General features: G+C 30.1%; 1 protein-coding gene across 1 annotated transcript in view; it reads right to left on the bottom strand.

Annotated features, from left to right (window-relative positions):
- Positions 1 to 17,798, bottom strand: part of LOC126740398 (ski oncogene) — a 163,425-nt gene that overhangs the window by 107,878 nt on the left and 37,749 nt on the right. The gene's annotated exons all lie outside the window — the stretch shown is intronic.

The raw sequence follows: 17,798 nt of genomic DNA, 5'->3' as shown, positions 1-17,798 counted from the left end.
ATGAAGCCTTATTATGTTGCGCTAATTCCACCGGATTAGAATTGAAATTATAGAGCCGAACGAGACACGAAAATGGACGCGAGAGGCGAAACATTTTGTGCTGCTTCTGTACATCTGCATTTTAATAGGCATTTTTGTGCATAACTTAAGTGTATGTACACACAACCCTTTTTTATCTAAATAATAAAAATCTATGAGGTCAAAATTATTTACGACTATTTTTCTTGTTGGGAGTTTTAAGTTTATCTAAATATAATTTGTAATATCTTTACAATGTCTTAAATAAACTAAGCCTCTCGCAAATCTCATCAATATTCAATTAGGGCCGGTTTCATATTTTTCACGCAAAAAAAATCAGGTTTGCGTGATAAATTGTTACCTTTCACGGGCGTTATTATTGCCTTTTGCCATACAAGGCGACATAATTAAAAAGTACTGCCATGGCCGCGTAAAAAGTCGTGGTTGATGATGGTAAAAGGTGTAAAATGTTGACGAGTTTTTATTTTAGGTCCACCTGGTATCATTAATCATTTTAATACGTTATGTCATAGAAAATGTTATTGATGACGTTGGTGCAGCTCATAAAGTTTTTTCCGTATCATGCTGCTGCTACAGGTTGTTAAATATTTTCTGCAACAATGTATTAGTTTTCAGTTGGCAACAAAATATTGAATATTTATTATTATATATATTTAAAGTTTCATTTATTTAAAGATTGTTCTTTTATATAATATAACCAGTTATATGATACATTAGTTCTGAAAGTCTACAAAATTAAAAGTAAAGTATATTGCACGAAAAAGCTCATTTTAAGCTTTGGGCCTTACAATATTTAAGTATTTTTTTTTGGATTATGTTAAGGAATTATTGATTTTTGTTCAAACTTTTTATGTTTAAATGAAAATCTATTTCACCTAATAAAGAATGTTAATAAAGAAAATTAGTTGTATCAAATATCACAAGTACTTACCTTTTAGTACGTACAAGTACTTACTCTACACCTTATTATTAAATTATTTATATATTCGCCCTTTTGAAATTTTTCAATACTTTTCTTTGATTCTCTTATAATGAAATTATTTGTCTCTGATTTCAAAATTCGTAGCTGACTTATCTTTATTTTTCAATTACGTTTGGTTTTACACATTTATTTCATTCGCCATTTTCATCAATTTTAAACTTTTACAGCTTTTTTTATGTATTTTATCTAATATATATTTTTTTACTTCATTTTTGTTTTAATTTTCAAACATTTCTTTCCTTATACTATTGACATTTTAGAGAAAATTAAGTATTTAGACTGCTCTTTTTTTGAATTTTTTTTTTTCAAAAAACTCAACAAATTTATGCAAGCCTTAATTTTAAAAATGTTACATATTTGATGTAATTTTATTATAATTCTTTTTGTCTTATTTTGTTTTCTGTTGTTTTTTTCATGTTCTACTAATTAATAAATATAGAATATTAAAATAAAATTATAATTAATACAAATTTACACAATAAAGACTTAACAATTAAAAAATCTAATTTAAATCACAGAAGTTTAGGAATAACTAGGAAAGTGAAACAAAGCAATTAAATGGAATATTATTTAAAATATAAACGTTTTGAATCTAAAAATTAAAAAATTACAATAAACCAGAAATTACATTTTTTACAGTGAAATTAAAAATTAAATTAAATTTAATCTAGTTATGGAAAGGTCTCAGAAGAAAATATTTTAATAATTAATACAATAAAAAATACACTAAGGAAGCACAAAAAATTAACAAAAAAATTTAAAATTAAGAAGTTATGATAAAAAAGATTAAAATATAAGACAAAATGATTTTAAGTTTTATTGCTATGGTTTTATTTCTTTTTATTTTAATTTTTTTGCCTTATTCATTTTTTCATTTCTGTAATCTAGTAGATATAAATCATTAAGACAAAATTTCATACTAATTAAAATAATAAAGATCCAATAATTAACAGAGACAAATTTAAATAGGAAGACATTGCGAAAAATCTGAAAAGTAAAACGAAGCAATTTAAAGGAATTTTTAATTTAAATATAGAGTCTAAAATTTAAAAACTAACATTACCAATGAATTTTTTTCACACAGAAATTAGATTACTTAAAAGAAAATTGCAAAATTAAAATTTAATTTCCTCTTAGGGTAAATTATCTCAGAAGAAAACAATTTAAAAATTAAAAAACTTGAGAAATTCAGAATGTATATTTAAAAATGTTTCTAAATGTAAAAAAGCTTAAAATATAAACCAGAATGATTTCAAATTTTAATTTCTATTAATGGTTTTATTTTTATTTTGATTTTCCTTAGTTTTTTTCTGTTCTGTAAATTTTTCTTGTTTACATATTTTTATAAGAATAAAATATTGGAATGAAATTTCATACAGTTCAAAGAATAAAGGTTAAAACTATTAAACTATTAAACATTTTTAACCATGAAATTCGTCTTCTACCACACTTCATTTTTCTACTACTTTTCCTTACGAGACAGTCTGCAATAAGTGAAATTAATTGTTATTTCTTACTACTTATCCCAATCACTTCCTTTTTTTTGTCAATTCTGATGAGAAGTTCGATATTTGTTATATAGTCTGTCTATGGTATTTTGAATGTTCTATGACATAACCATAACTCGAATGCTTTCAATTTCTTCGTGTACGTTCAGTAAGTGTCCATGCTTCTACCCCATAAAATAGGATAGAGAACACGAACAACGTAAAAGTCCTATCTTGGTGTGCAATTTTATGTGATGGCTTGTAAACAGATGTCTAATTGTGCTGAATGCAGACCTGGCATTTTCAATCAGAAGTTCAGAGTTCCGAAATAAGTAATACTGCTTACTCGTTCTATCGATTTTGGTTTGATTTTAAATTGATAGTTGTTAAAGCAAAGACAACAGTCTTTTCTTATAATTATTAGTTTTGTCTTTTTAAAATTAATGTCTAGGCCATATAGTACACTCTGTTATTCTACTCATGAGAGTTTGTAACGCCTCTATGCTGTCGGTAAAAACGAATATTGTTCACTCTTTCTACATTCAGGTATATTCTTGAATCTGTGTATTCTAAGGCTTATCTAAATATGAATTCTAAATATTAAACAGTAATGAAGAGAGAATGCAGCCTTGCCTTACATCCCTGAGTATCTTCATTTCCTCTGTCGTCTCATTTTCGATTTTGACAAAAGCAAAGAATTAATTCCAGTATAGATTAACTATTATGTTAATGTCCCTTCCATCCAAGTCAACAAAATACACAAACACGCCAGAGTCCAGGTCTCTGCATTCCTAAAATAAAACAGGGATGCTATAAATGGCCTCTCGTAGTGCAACTCGTAAAGCCAAAAAAAGTGTAGGTGCTAATTGCTCTTCGCAGATTCTGTAGATTCTTTTGTGTATGATTTAAAAAAATAGTTTCAGTAGATGGCTCATCAGATTTATTATTCTTAAATCTTCACACTTTTTAGCTCCTGATTTTTTAGGCAACGTGATGAACTCCGATAAGGGGTAGTTCGATGAAGAGCTATGCAGAACTACATATCTTAATAAACACATTTGTTGAAAGTCTCATGCTGTCTTTTTGAAAAAGTTTCAAGAACTCTATAATTATATTATCAGGTTCCGGGGATTTTCCTTTCTTCATGGATTTTATTACTGCTCTGATCTCGTCAATGAGGATATCTGGACATGTATCATTACCTACTTTGGGATATTAGGATCTTAAAAGAGTTGTTCTTTGTATGTGTTCCTTTGTACGTTTGTGTGTCTTTAAAGTCAGCAACATTAATTATAGGTTTTCCTTCTTTGTTGGTTAGGGTGGTCCCATGTTTAAGCTTAGACGTCCCAGTTAACTCTTTAACCGTTGAAATTATCGTTTCTTAGCTGTAGTATTTCTAATTCAATACAATTTTCTTTAATGTATTCTTCCTTGGCTTGACGGACCTTTATTTTAATGATTTTGTTTATGCTGTTATATGCATTGTCATCCAAGGTTTCTTTTTCAACAAGTCAATCTTTGATGTTCATAAATGCCGTGCTAACTTTACTTAATTGGTCTTTACCATTTGAGCCTTATTAAAATAAGAGGAGAAAAATCTACAAAAATAAAACAAAGCAACATAACATAAAATTTATTTAAACTGCAGAGTATAAATTTAAGAATCCAAAAACAGAAGATGCGAAAAAGTCTATTCACTAACAAGAAATTTAAAAATAACAAAGGAGTTACATTACTTGCAGGCAAATTGCAAAATAAAATTAAATTTGAACTGCCTATGTATCCTAGAAGAAAAAATTGTAAAAGATAATAAAAAATATCACATGAAAATATTTTACAACAAAAAGTTCAAAAAAATCATAAAAAAGAAACAAGAAAAGAACAAATAACAAATAAGTGCATAATAATATTTTGTAAATATGAACGTAAATAAAACATGTAAAAATCTGGATAAATTAGAAAAAAAATTAAAATTGATATAAGTTTTTTTTAAATAGATTAAAGTTATAAAATACCATTAAAATATAAAGGTTGCAATCAATGCTATTGAACTATAATCTAAAAATCTAGCACATAAATAGAAAATAATAGAATATTATACAGATAAACCTTTGAGAAGCTGTTCAACTGGTAACAAAATATCAAAAAAATTAAAAATTACAACTTTTGTTAGTTTTTTGTATGCACATTCAATTAATTCTTTTAATTGTTATTAAATTTGTTCAAACAAAATGTGGCAACAAAGCATAATATTATGACGATGTCAGACCAGATCATAGACATGGACAAATATTAGTACATAACGCGCCCATCCGCCATGGACCAGTGAAAGAGAGACGAGTTCACCAAACCATAAAATACGAACAGAAACGTTCACTTCACGTTTAACTCGGATTTTCTATAATACAAGATTTTAATCAGTTTCTAATGTGTAGGCAGACGACGTTAAGTAGACTTGACACGGATCGCACTAAAAATCTGCCATGTTGGTAAATAGAGAGGTATTTAACTTTCTGACTTTGCACATCACCTTTGTAATGTGGCGATGGTACATAATTCACGCTCCTGTAATAGTTACCGCTAAATGTAAATTAGATATATGTAAATTGGCAGCTATTATCATAGAAAATCTAATTTACTAAGACCCACGAAATAAGTTTCGGAATTTATTGTTCTTAATTATATGCTTCTACTAACGTTTTATGACCGACCAAATGGGTTCATTAAATTCCGAGTTTAATTGCGTATAATAAGCATGCCAGTGCGTGTCTTTTTTTGTGGGTGTTATGGTAAATTAGAGGCATCGCATATGTACATAATGAAATAATATAATATTTTTTAAATTATAAGTATTTAAATAAACACAATGTACTACCAAGATTTTTTTTAATTATTCATGTTAGAAATAGAAGTTCTAAAAATAATTAATTTAAAATATATCTTGTCAACTTAATCAAGAAATACAACTGTATAAAATCCTGAATAATTCAACTTGTTAATGATATTACTTCTTTAGTAACTTTGATATTATAATCTCTTTAAATCTAAAAGTCGTATAACTTGAAAATCTCTAATCAAGTAATTCTGAGTACTTTCTTCAGAATATTTCAGCATTTATAATTTTCATACTATAAATTTTCTTTATTATTAGATGGACTTATATAAATAATTTTTATTTTAGAAGGTTTCGTAAATCCAAATAGCAGAAGGATTTTATTTTTGGTTTCCACAAATATAGTATGATATTGAATTAAATTACTCATTATAAATGATGCACTATCAATGTTGTGTTCAATTGTAATCAATTTTGTATTATACTTTCTTTATGTCCTTAGTTTTTTTTTGCTTCTAATTTTGACTTTTCTGGTTGTGGGACACTAATTTAACTCACTATTGCTAAATTGACAAGCAGTTTCGATGATTCCGAAGTTCTCTTTGACCGAGATTGACTTCGATTTAACAATTTTTTTATCCTCGCTGGTTTCTTTGGCTTTAGTTATTGTAATTTGTTTTTATTTTTCACATTAATCATGAATCAAGGTTAAAAAAATATTAAAAAAGTAATGTTCAACTTTGACTTAAGATTTTCTAGCCATAGCTCACGTCCGATTTTGGAAAAAATCCAATTCGAGATTTTGTTAATATTATTCCCAAGTTCATTTTCCATGTTTCTTCTTCACTCTTAAGGCCACACTTGTCACCAAGATGAAGATTAGCTATTTGAAAATTCCTATTAACTGTCTAATTCGGTTATTGTCAAACTGTGATCACCATTCCAGCTTTAACATCTGATCCTGTGAAATTTATTTAGGCATCATCAGCCTGCTTATACCAGAGAGAACGAAAAAGAGTCATGCAGCTAGATATACATTTTTGTTGTATTGTTCTTGCTCTCTTTAATCTGTACATAGGTATAGTATTGTGTCATCTCTCTCTTCCCTTGTGAAAGGTGAGCTCAGGTAGTCTTAATTTATCGCAACGTCAAATATATTTCATTATGAGAACACTCAAGAGAATTTTTTTTTTTTTTAACTCGGTCTAATGGGAGATATTGCATACAATCTCTCAATAAAATCCTGTAGTATTTCTAAAATTATAATTTCGGCAACGCTGCAATCCCTCCCTAAGATAAATATGAATGACAATAAAATTTTAATATGACCGTACCATTGTTGTTGATTATTTTGGACAAGTGTTTCCTAAATTTTATTGAATATTTTAATAGAGATTACAGAATGCAGATTTTCAGATTTGGAAAGTATAACCGCAAGCGTAAGTGTCCTAGACTTTATTTGTTTATTATTTTTAAACTAAAAAATGGGAAGTGCATTGTCCATGGTACTAATGAAGATGAAATGATATATATAATATTATATAAATGATAAAATATCTTATTTTTTGTTTGACTTTTATCTGAAACTGTTTTTCTATTTTAAGTATCACACCAACGATTCATATAGGATATTGTAGCATTTTTGTGGGTTGTTTCAAATGAATTAAAACAGACGTATTGCTGAATTACCTTGCCCAATTCTAATCGCAATTTCCTTTGAGTTCCGATTATCATTTGTAATACTTATACCAAGATATTTATAGCTGTCAGTAATTTTGATAAGTTTATTTGTTTCATAGAAATGTTATCAAATTGCAGTATTTTAATTAAAGTGTGACGTTGTTCTGAGCAGTTATGTTCTAAGACACAACGCCTGATTTTAATTAAAATAAATAAAAAATCATTCATATGTTTAGCACCCGGGGTTTGAATTATGGCGGCAACGGCATCTGCGCCATCTACGTTCAACTTTCACGAAGGGAGACAAGGACGGAAAATAATCAGATGTTTTATTGGCACACAGTTGCACGTCTCTTTGGTTCTTTTTGTTTTTATTCCGTATTGATTTTTAAATAAATTCATTAAATTTAAACCGTTTTCTTTTTACTTTTTCTTACATTTTTAAGTTCGGTTAATTTTTGGTTTGTAATTCTTAAACGCACTAGGTGGCAGGGACTGTACTGTTGGTAGCGGATTGCCGTAGATCAAAGAGCCACTAATTAGCCCAAAACGCCGGCCCTCGCAAGGTCTTTGACATCGGAACTTAAACAGATAAGGGATGATAGCTTGGAAAACGCTGAAACAGAAACGGTTATCTTGATCTAATGTGCACCTACTATCAGGTGACGAACGCTGACCGAGAAATGGATTGTACGAACAGAAAAATAACTATAAGATAGATTTAACTTTCTCCGGTCTGCATAATAGTTGGCTAACCAGGATTGATCGGATAATCCTGAGATAAAATCCTGATCGCGCTCTCTGATGCCGAACTGAAACGACTCAAATCATAAGTCGGAATTCATAACCGTATTCAAATCAAGCCACAACTCTTAAAGGTAATAAAAGCCATTTTACGAAGATCAATTGTGTATGATAACCTTATGTATGATACGGCTCAGTAAGTTAAGAACAGAGTAGAAGAAGTCAAATTCAAAATCACAAACAGAGTTGGTAACAAAGCTATGAGGTAAAATAATCCTAAAAAAATACAAATATCAGAGTAAAGAGTACAGAACGACATACTTGAGTATAAAAATGGAACGTGGGTATAATATATCTACATTGAGACAAAAGTTTGAGACCAACATTTTCTTTAAAGCATTCTTAAATCTACCACGACATTGATCTAATTTCAAGAAGAAAGTGGTTAAATATTTTCTTACCTATATAAACAAATGACTTTTCTATTTGCTTACTGTGGAATATGAGCAATCTGAAACTGTAAACGAGACTAGTACCAAAAGAATTGACTCTCATAATTTCTTTTTTATGATTTTTCATTATAAAACTTAAAAGACAGAAAGCGAATAGCAATATTTTGAAGTAAGTCAAACTTATAATGAGCACATGAGCCATAACTCAGGTGAGACTCCACAAGAGCTTGATAAGCACTTTTAGCGATGTAAGAATCTAAACTATAAGAAATTACTCTAAGAGCATAGCAACCAGAAGAAACCTTATTTGGTAATTTAGTCTTGAAATTTAAGTCATTTATTTTTGAGGAATTAAAGCAAAGATTATTTGCATTCTTAATTGATTCAAGATCAATGTTCATAGTCATTTTGACATTTTTCTCACGCCATAAAACGGTGGTGTCAAACATTGTCACCTTACCTTTTATCGGTAGAAGTGGTAAGTTATTAATATATAACAAGAAGAGTGGTGGTCCCAAGACAGAACTCTTGGGAACTTCACTTGTAACTTGCACTTCCTGTGAGGAACAATAGTCAAAGTTGACCTTGCCAACACGTCCTGACAAATAGGATCTGAACTATTCCAAATATGCCTTGAAAGCCATATTTCTTTAGTTTTAACAGCAGCCTTCACGATACACACAATGGAATGCTTTGGATACATCACAGAACGACACTGCAGCCCCATCACCCGCATTGAGACTGGTGTAAAATAGCTTGAGAAGACTAAACGTAGCGTCTCCTGTGCATTTTTCTTCCTGGAATCCAAACTGGTTAGTGACCTATTCAACCTGTTCTAAATTAAAGCATTCTTTTCTTTGCCAAGCTCTCGACAACTTTGGACATAACAGGCAGAAGAGGTATGGGCCTAAAATTAGATTAATTGTTTTGATTACCGCCTTTGTGCAGAGAAAGAATCACTGCTCTTTTAAGACAGGCAGAAAATATATTCGTTGTTAAAGTGCTTATACTTTACTTCGATACGTCTCTGGAACACTAAAAACGCTTGGAAAAAGTAAAGTACTCTGTAGTTGCCAAAACAACTATACACCAAGTCAACGAGGTATTAAAATAAAAACTCTCTAAAATCCAACATCATGGAGAAATATTCTAAACGAATCGGAATTTGAATTCTAAACAAAAATAAACGTGTTATGCGCATTTTAAGTAAAAGGCGACTTTTATTTAGAATTATATTTTCTATCGATTGGGCAAGTTCAATACAAATTTTTCTAAAAAATGTGATTCTCTGAGAAGAGTTTCCCTGGTGTTTCACTTTTATTTTATGAAACGCACTGTATTAAATTTTTTAAATTTTGTCAATATTCTTTAACCTTTTCTAGGCGAATGAATTTTTCTAAGAACTTCTTAACTGCCTTCATTTAACAATAAAAAAATGTATAATTTAAGATACTGAATGATACGTGGTATCTGACCATACAAATGCTTTGTTACTCTACTTTTTTTACATTTTTTTAGAATTCTATCGAAATTCTTTCCTTTAAGAATTGAGCGTTAATTTTGAAAATTGTAGGAAGATCAGCTTATACATGGCCCAATCACTCCATTTAACTATAAAAACATATGACATATTAAGGAATTGTGTGGTGGTCCGGAGTCTCTGGCTACGTACAAGAGATTGTTATTATAATTTTTTGAATGGTTTAAAATTTATATTAAATTAAAAAATAATGACGTTTGATGAACAGTTAGCAGTGGTAGATCAAAATCTGTACAGGCTTTCATTATTGTGTAGAATACAGCAACATGCTGTGCCTCTCCTACTTTAATGGGAAACGGCCCCGAATATCGTATTTTTTATATTGTTTATGATCGTTAATTAAAAAGTCTCACTGAATCAATCAATCCCACGAAATGACCCAAATTTCCCCAGACATATCAAACATTAATACACGTTTAATTTCCTGGGCACCCGTCCGTCTATGCTATTGTTACGACTATTATTACTGCATCTGTTTATTCTACAATAGCCGATGCCAACAACAGCGAGACGCGTATATTTATGGCTCGAGGTTTTTTTTTTTAATGAGAAACCAAGGTTAAACTGGTGCAGTTTATCTATGATAGAACTGAAGTTTTAAGAGGTTGCTGGCCTATACCATAAAAAACCCTCCTGTTATGCATATTCAGGCATTTTTAAATGCTGACCTCGGTCGTAGTGGAACATATAGTGTTTCTCCTACTTAACCATTAAAAAAAAACAGTTTCTTGCACCGAGTCGAATTCGTAAAATTAACGTAAAAGGTCAGCGTATACATAGACGACGCAACAGTAGAAAAAAATAATGCTTTGGTTGCATAATGGTTGTGTATTCTGAAGGTTTTCGTTGCGCAGTACACGTAACCATGTCTGGTAGAATTTAAAAAAGCCAGCAAAAACTATGTTTATGCAGTACCATTTATTTTCATGAAAACTTAATTTGGCTTTTTATTGATAATGATTGACACTTGAACGACCCTAAACTCAATCCCCTTTAAATCGTATTATTTTAAAAGTAATTTGAATATGTATTTTTTGAACTTATTAATTTTTAATATAACTTTTAATTTCTTGTTTTTCTTTTTATCCAATGTTGGAATTTTATAAAACATTTGACCAAAAAATTAATAATTTTTTGGTTATTTTTTTTCTATTTTTTAATTAATTAATTTGTTTTATGCTATATTGATTTATTTATTTACGGGATGTCCCCAACCATTCTAACAAAATTACAAAATAAATTATAACCACACCCTAAATGTATATAATTATTCTGCGATCAACCAATATATTAATAATTAAGATATATAATGAACTTAATCTGAGTATTAAATATCCAAATTTTATATACATCAACAATATACCTATCTAAATGTATATTAATATGTAGCAGTCCAAGATATACCAATAAGATATAACTTCCAGAAACATTTAAGCACAAACTAACCATGGCAAAAAAAATGAATACAACAATATATAGTTATATAGTTTTTCCCAATTGAGTAAAAAAAATATAAAACAACTAAAAACATACCCTTAAGAAAAATAATCAAAATAAGAACAGTAAAAGCAATCAAATTTATTTGATACTTAGATACTACACATAGTACTCAATGAGTAAGCTAAGTCAAAAGCCTGATTAAATCTATTTCCCAACATGTGGAGTCGATTAATTGGCGAAAATTTACCATAATTTGTATGGTGATATTCAACTAGAAAAAGGGACGTCTCTCTAAGGATTATTGCACCTAAAGTTTATCCGCGATAATTCAGGGCAATCAATAGCATTATTAATTAACTTGTGAAGAAATATCATATCACACCTAGTTCAATAGTCAGTCATATTTACCCTTGACTTAAGTTCTAAGACGCATCTCGTACATTTGATCGCCAAGCACAAGTCCTGAGAAATTTAATTTGGACCTTATCAAGGCTGTTAATATGGTTAGCATAATAAGGGGACCAGACTATGGAAGAATAAGACATGACACTACGAATAAGTGTAAGATATAAAATAAAAATATATTGACTGATGTCTATTGATTAGATAAGCGGTGTAAAAGTAATGGTACCCCACTGTATCTTGCTAGGATCGCATTTTCCAAGAAAACGTTTCAGAAAAAAGTTGTTCAGTTCTGACGTAAAAATTCGGTAGTGACCTTATGTCTTGACCCCCAAAGTCATCTTTCAAGGTAATTTCAGTCAACTTTTGTTTTTTTAAATGGAAATTCCTATTTTTTTTTCGGAATTAGTGGGAGCGGACAATGCTCCGTTCAGATATGTTTTTAGTCTTATAATCAAAGTAACACTTCAATGTCATTTCAAGTAAGTAAGTCATTCAGTAAGTCCAACTTTATTTAACAACCTTATTACCTTCCTTCCGTAGTGCGCTGGAGCACCATCTTCCTTAAACCAAGTTTTATTAGTAGTATAGCAAGTATTTCTGGTATATTTTATTTCATCTCTTAAAAATGTTTTATTCCTACCAGCGGTTAAATTTCCTTTAATAAAAAAAGGCCCAATTAATGTAATATTTAAAATACCTGACTAGATGTTTAAGTTTTGGGGGTATTGCGTATGAACTTCAACCATCCAGTGAGGGTTTACGTTTGAATAATAATAGAGATTATGTCTACTAACATGTTCATTGAATTGTTGCCTCATCTAAAAAACTAAGTTGTAGAGTAAATTAGGGTCACTATCACATTAGAGAATTCCACACCGCGATCAAGATCATCCTCATTTTGTAATGGTGGAAATGGATACTTTTTAATATTCGCTGTATAGACATATTGTCAACTAACTCGACGTGTACTAGTATGAGGATCTTCAATAAAACATAATGCAACATCTACTTCCTTTCGTAGCTGGTGCCTGTACGGGGTCTACCTGACTTAGGTAAATCTTTAATACTTACCGTAATATTAAAACGCTTAATTGTTCTCTGAACTGAACTCTCCGAAATTTGTGTAGCATTTGCAAAAAAATTTCATTAAATAATTGTGTTACGTCGCTATAAGATCTTTGACGATCAGCCCACCCGTGCAGCATAAGAATGCATATTCTCTCACTTTTCATATATTTTGATATATTTTGTTTATTTATTTATAGTTTCTCATAAATCAATACGTTTTTTTAATTTTTTTTGTCCGAGAAAAAACTTTTGCTCTTCAATTTTTAAGCTTCTCGGTTTCGAATTTCTCTCTTTTTATTAATTTAATTTTTTTTATTAAATTTATTTCAAGTTTTCATTAGTGTCAAATAATATAAAAATATTAAATTTTTGCTAAAAAGTTAATACTTTTATTGTGTTTTTACTAAAAAGGAAATGGAATTCTTTCTTCAATTATGATTTTGTATTTTTTGGAGATAATCCGGCAAACATTCAAATAAAAAATATTGAAAGAAGAGGCAGAAACTTAAAGTTATTTATTTTGTTAAATATAAAAAAATCATTGAACTCAATTTCCATTGGTATTTGGATAAATTCCATAGTTATAATGGCTCCGCACATATCTACGTCTCGCCGTTCTACCTCTTTATTCAGCCGTGAAGTAGCCATACCAAGTCAATGCACAAAATATTTTATCATTAACGAAGAAAATAGCTGGTGCCAATGATCTTTTTTTTAAGTCGTCTCAACTCTCAGTTCATCTCTCTATAGCTATTTGGTTAATAGACAAACCACATTATTTACATAAACTATTACTCCGGGATTCTTCTATTCTTGTGAACCGATGTGAATCTGCTGCCTTCTCTCTATAACTTCTTATCCTGCTGTCCCCCTTTTCTTTTTCAGCGCTCTTTATTTTTGGATCTTTCTAAGGTATATGATTGCTTAAACTTTTATTACTAAGAAAACAAATGCTTGAAAACATGTGAATTTCAATCAAATTTTGAACCAATGCCATCACAAGAATCGTTATTTCTTGCATTGATGCAAACCATCAACATTCATAAACGTCTCGACTCCATGGCGCGCCGCACTTTCGCAACCGACTTATTTACAACAACAATGTCACAGATTGTTGTTGCGACACCCTGGTTGGCTTTGGTCTGAGATCCATACGTTTTTCAGTATACAGGATGTCGCAAGTTATATTTACTTATAACTATAAATGTGCGGACTGATTTCAAACAAAACTAGCTTTTGTTCAACGTTCATCAATCAAAACAAACAATGGCAGGTATACACACACTAACATTACTCTCTTCCCGTCATTGTCTAGAAATGCATTCACGCGGATACGGAATTAACGTTATTATACTATTGTTTTAATTTATTTATTGATTGGTGCAGATTGGCCTTTGAACGTTTAATAATAAGTTAAACAAATAAAAAGTTATCCTGGGTATCGTTTGGTGTCATTTATTGCTGGTATTCATAGAGAAAATTTTGCAAAATTTTGTTGTCTTTAGATACCTCTCTAAGATGTCATATGGCTAAGAGACGCCGAACGTCGGCGTCGTCCTCTAGGCGCCAAAAACAGACGCCACCCAAAAATAAGCCGATATAAAAGCGTGTCCCGAATAAACATGAGATATGATCACTTTAATATGAAAATAATTTAATGTCAGACATTTTGGGAGGCATTATAATCAAGAGAGTAATTATGTCGCCGAGAATTCTATCTTTGCAATTGAGAGATTTAATTAACTAAGAAATTTTGATCATCGGAGATTTCAAAAAGTCATGCTGGATGTTATGAAAAAGGTATTATATTATTAAGGTTTGGATCGTTAATTTGGCTTCAAACCAAGGTAAAACTAATTACGAAAAATTGTCTTTAATACAGATGATCTACATGAATAAAACAACAATCTAAATATACCAATAACATATTACAGACAGTCAGAGAGCTGTCGCCTAAATACACTTTTATTCAAAAAAGCTTGTTAACAAACTGATTCGCAAGTGGAGACGCTCTGGAAATGTTGAAGTCATAGTACTACTGAACCAAAGTTTACAGAATATACTATATATACATATATTATATTCTCTAAACTTTGACTGAACCATATCTAGGTAGCCGATGAAATTTGGATGCGCTGTGGCAAATCCCTTTGACGATGACGTACACATAGCATCGTTTACATAGCAGTATTATAGCTGAGATCAATTAAGTGATAGTGACAGGTTATCACAAAACAGTGATAATTTTTGTGCATTTTCATCAATAAAGAAAATAAAGTAGAATAAAAAATAAATAATTAATGGGTCAAAGTCGTGAAATAATTAGCAATTTAATAATTTTTATGCAATGGCTGGAAAAGTCAATATTCCTCTTTAAAAGGTAAGTTTTTAAAGTACACATAAATTATTAATTTGTAATAAATGTTTCCATTAATTTAAATACTAATCCACCCAAAATCCAAGAGACATCGTAAGTTTGTTTAAATTGTTTATGCTTCAAATGTTCTGCAAATGTGAAGACATTTAGTTTTTTTCACGATTTATTTCTTTTGTGTTTATACATACTTTTAAAAATTAATGTTTTTTAGATTAGCTGATGTGTAGCATAAGCATATTTCTGTATTGGTATCTAGTTTTAACTTAATATTATTATCAACAATATAACTACCGGCGGAAAACTTATTGGTTAAGCCTCATTAGGTCAAGATTTCTGGAATTTCCTGACATTGACCCGTTATTTCCCGGTAGTAAACCCGGTTCTCCACATACAGGTGAGATTATTAGGTCAAAATCAAAAAAAAGGTATAAGTACCTATTCAGGGCCTCCAAGAGCCGAAATAGGCGCCGCAACTCTTTAACCTGTAGGGCCCTGTAAGATAATATCCAAAATTTGAATTTAATCAAAAAGAAAATAATATTAACGAATACCTATATTTCTTGGTAAAATAGATACCTACATTTCTTAGTGAAATAATGTTTAGACTTCAAAATAATTGTGAGGAAATAGTCCGTACTTGCAGTGGAGTCGTAGGTTAAGGTAAAATGAAAATCTTTCAGTCTCCCTCCACTTATTTATTAAACATTTAGTTAATTGAAAATTCCCTATATGTTTCGGACACAGTAGTGTCCATCATCAGGGGGTAAAAGGTTTAAAATTGGTAACAGGGAAACGTCCCAGGGTTTGATTACATATCAAAAACCCTCCATTTATTATTATTGTTTTTAATTTTTTTATTTTTATTTATTATATTATTGGCAACATAAAAATTAAAAAAATTAAAATTAAAAACAATAATAATAAATGGAGGGTTTTTGATATGTAATCAAAACCCCTGGGGCGTGTGCCTGTTCAATTTTCAACCTTTTTTTCCCTGATGATGGACACTACTGTGTCCGAAACATGTAGGGAATTTTAAGTTAACTAAATGTTTAATAATTAAGGGGAGGGAGACTGAAGGATTTTCATTTTACCTTAAAAATAATATTAATATAGGTGAAAAAAAAAACAAAAAATAACTAATAATACAATAAAACAAAAACTTCATAAATATTATTCAGGTTTCTGCAATAAAACTAAATAATTTTTACCGCAAATATGCTTCTCGCATAATTGCGGTAAACTTCGTGCACTTAACATATTACGTAAACTTAACAGATTATGAATGTTTTATATTAAAAATGCAATCCAAAGCAATTCAAAAACAATCGGCTACAATAACAGAATTTTTTTTACTAAAATTGGTATTATAGTTATTTGAAAATATAACTAAAAGTTACACAAATTCGTAAATTTTACGGTTAAAATATGTCAAGTGTAAACTTAGTCAAAACATGGGAATTTACAATTTCGTATTAAGTTTATCTTTTTCTGTCCCTGTTGCATACTGACTCTTTCGCTCTTTTGTCTGTGCACCTCATCGGCCACTTCACTATGTTTTAGTAATAGTTCGGTTGAATAGGAACAAGTAATATTAATCCTTCCCCTGGGCTCAGGGCTAAGACTCAACGAGTGCAGTAAATCATAAAATATATCTCCCTACCTGGTGATAATTTATTATCTATAGTCCAATGTTTTCTAAACGAAATATATCGTAACCTTCATACTGCATTCTTTCAACGGCTTGAATATGAACATTGTAATAAGGGTTCCAAATACATAAACAATAATCAAGGTGTGGGTGCACCACGGAACAAAACAATAATTTGGTGGATGTTACATTAAGGAAATCTCTTGTACAACACTTAATAAAACCCAAGATTTGAAGAAACTTTGTGATAATGGAGGATATGTGATAATAGCCCATCAAGTGTAACTTCATAGGACTCTAATTTCGAACACACTAACCAACGAACTTTTGTTTATGTTGTAGACAAGCCGAATACGTTTTCTAGCATAACTAAGAACCATCAAACAACACTAAAAAAAGTTCGTTCAAGAATATGAGCTTTTGTTATAGACATCAGGAAATCTACACTTTATAATGAATTAAGAGTATTTTTTATGAAACTCGACCTACTTCTTATTAATAATTATGTTAATCTTTTGAAACCTATTATAATTACAAAACAATTTCTTTTTTTGCTACAATAGAGTTGTAGCCAAACAGATGTTGCTACATATAGCAACCACAATATATGTGATTCCGTCTCTTGAATGATTTAATACTGAAAAAGTCATAGTCTGCTCTATTGTTATAAAAATAGTCTTATTAAGCATTACAGCAACAGTAATTTTTCTCTTAAAAAAAAAAACAAAAGCTAAATTAACGTTAATGGTTGATTAGCGAGGCGTCCATCTAAATTCGCCTCTAATGAAGTTCATTGCTTTTAAACGCGATGGTTTATGAGGCGAGTGGCAAAATTGCAACATCCCACTTAAAATAATTATGCCACCATCATTGTGTCTGTTATTTAATGGACACTTCAATTACTGTTGCATTTTAAAAGTTTAGCCCCACGTTTCCCCACACCTTCGGGAGGATGAGGTAAAATGAGTATTTTTAGCAATTATGTATGTATGTACACAAACACGGTTATTTAAAGATTTTAGAGATTTACCACTTCATCATTCGAGATATTTTATCAGTATCTTTAGGAAAAGATTAAAGCTGAAGGAAGGTTGCTGTAT

This window comes from Anthonomus grandis, chromosome 9, assembly GCF_022605725.1.
Source record: "Anthonomus grandis grandis chromosome 9, icAntGran1.3, whole genome shotgun sequence".
NCBI classification, from domain to species: domain Eukaryota; kingdom Metazoa; phylum Arthropoda; class Insecta; order Coleoptera; family Curculionidae; genus Anthonomus; species Anthonomus grandis.
The sequence above is the reverse complement of the archived record's forward strand: the minus strand, read 5'-3'. Positions and strand labels throughout refer to the sequence as shown.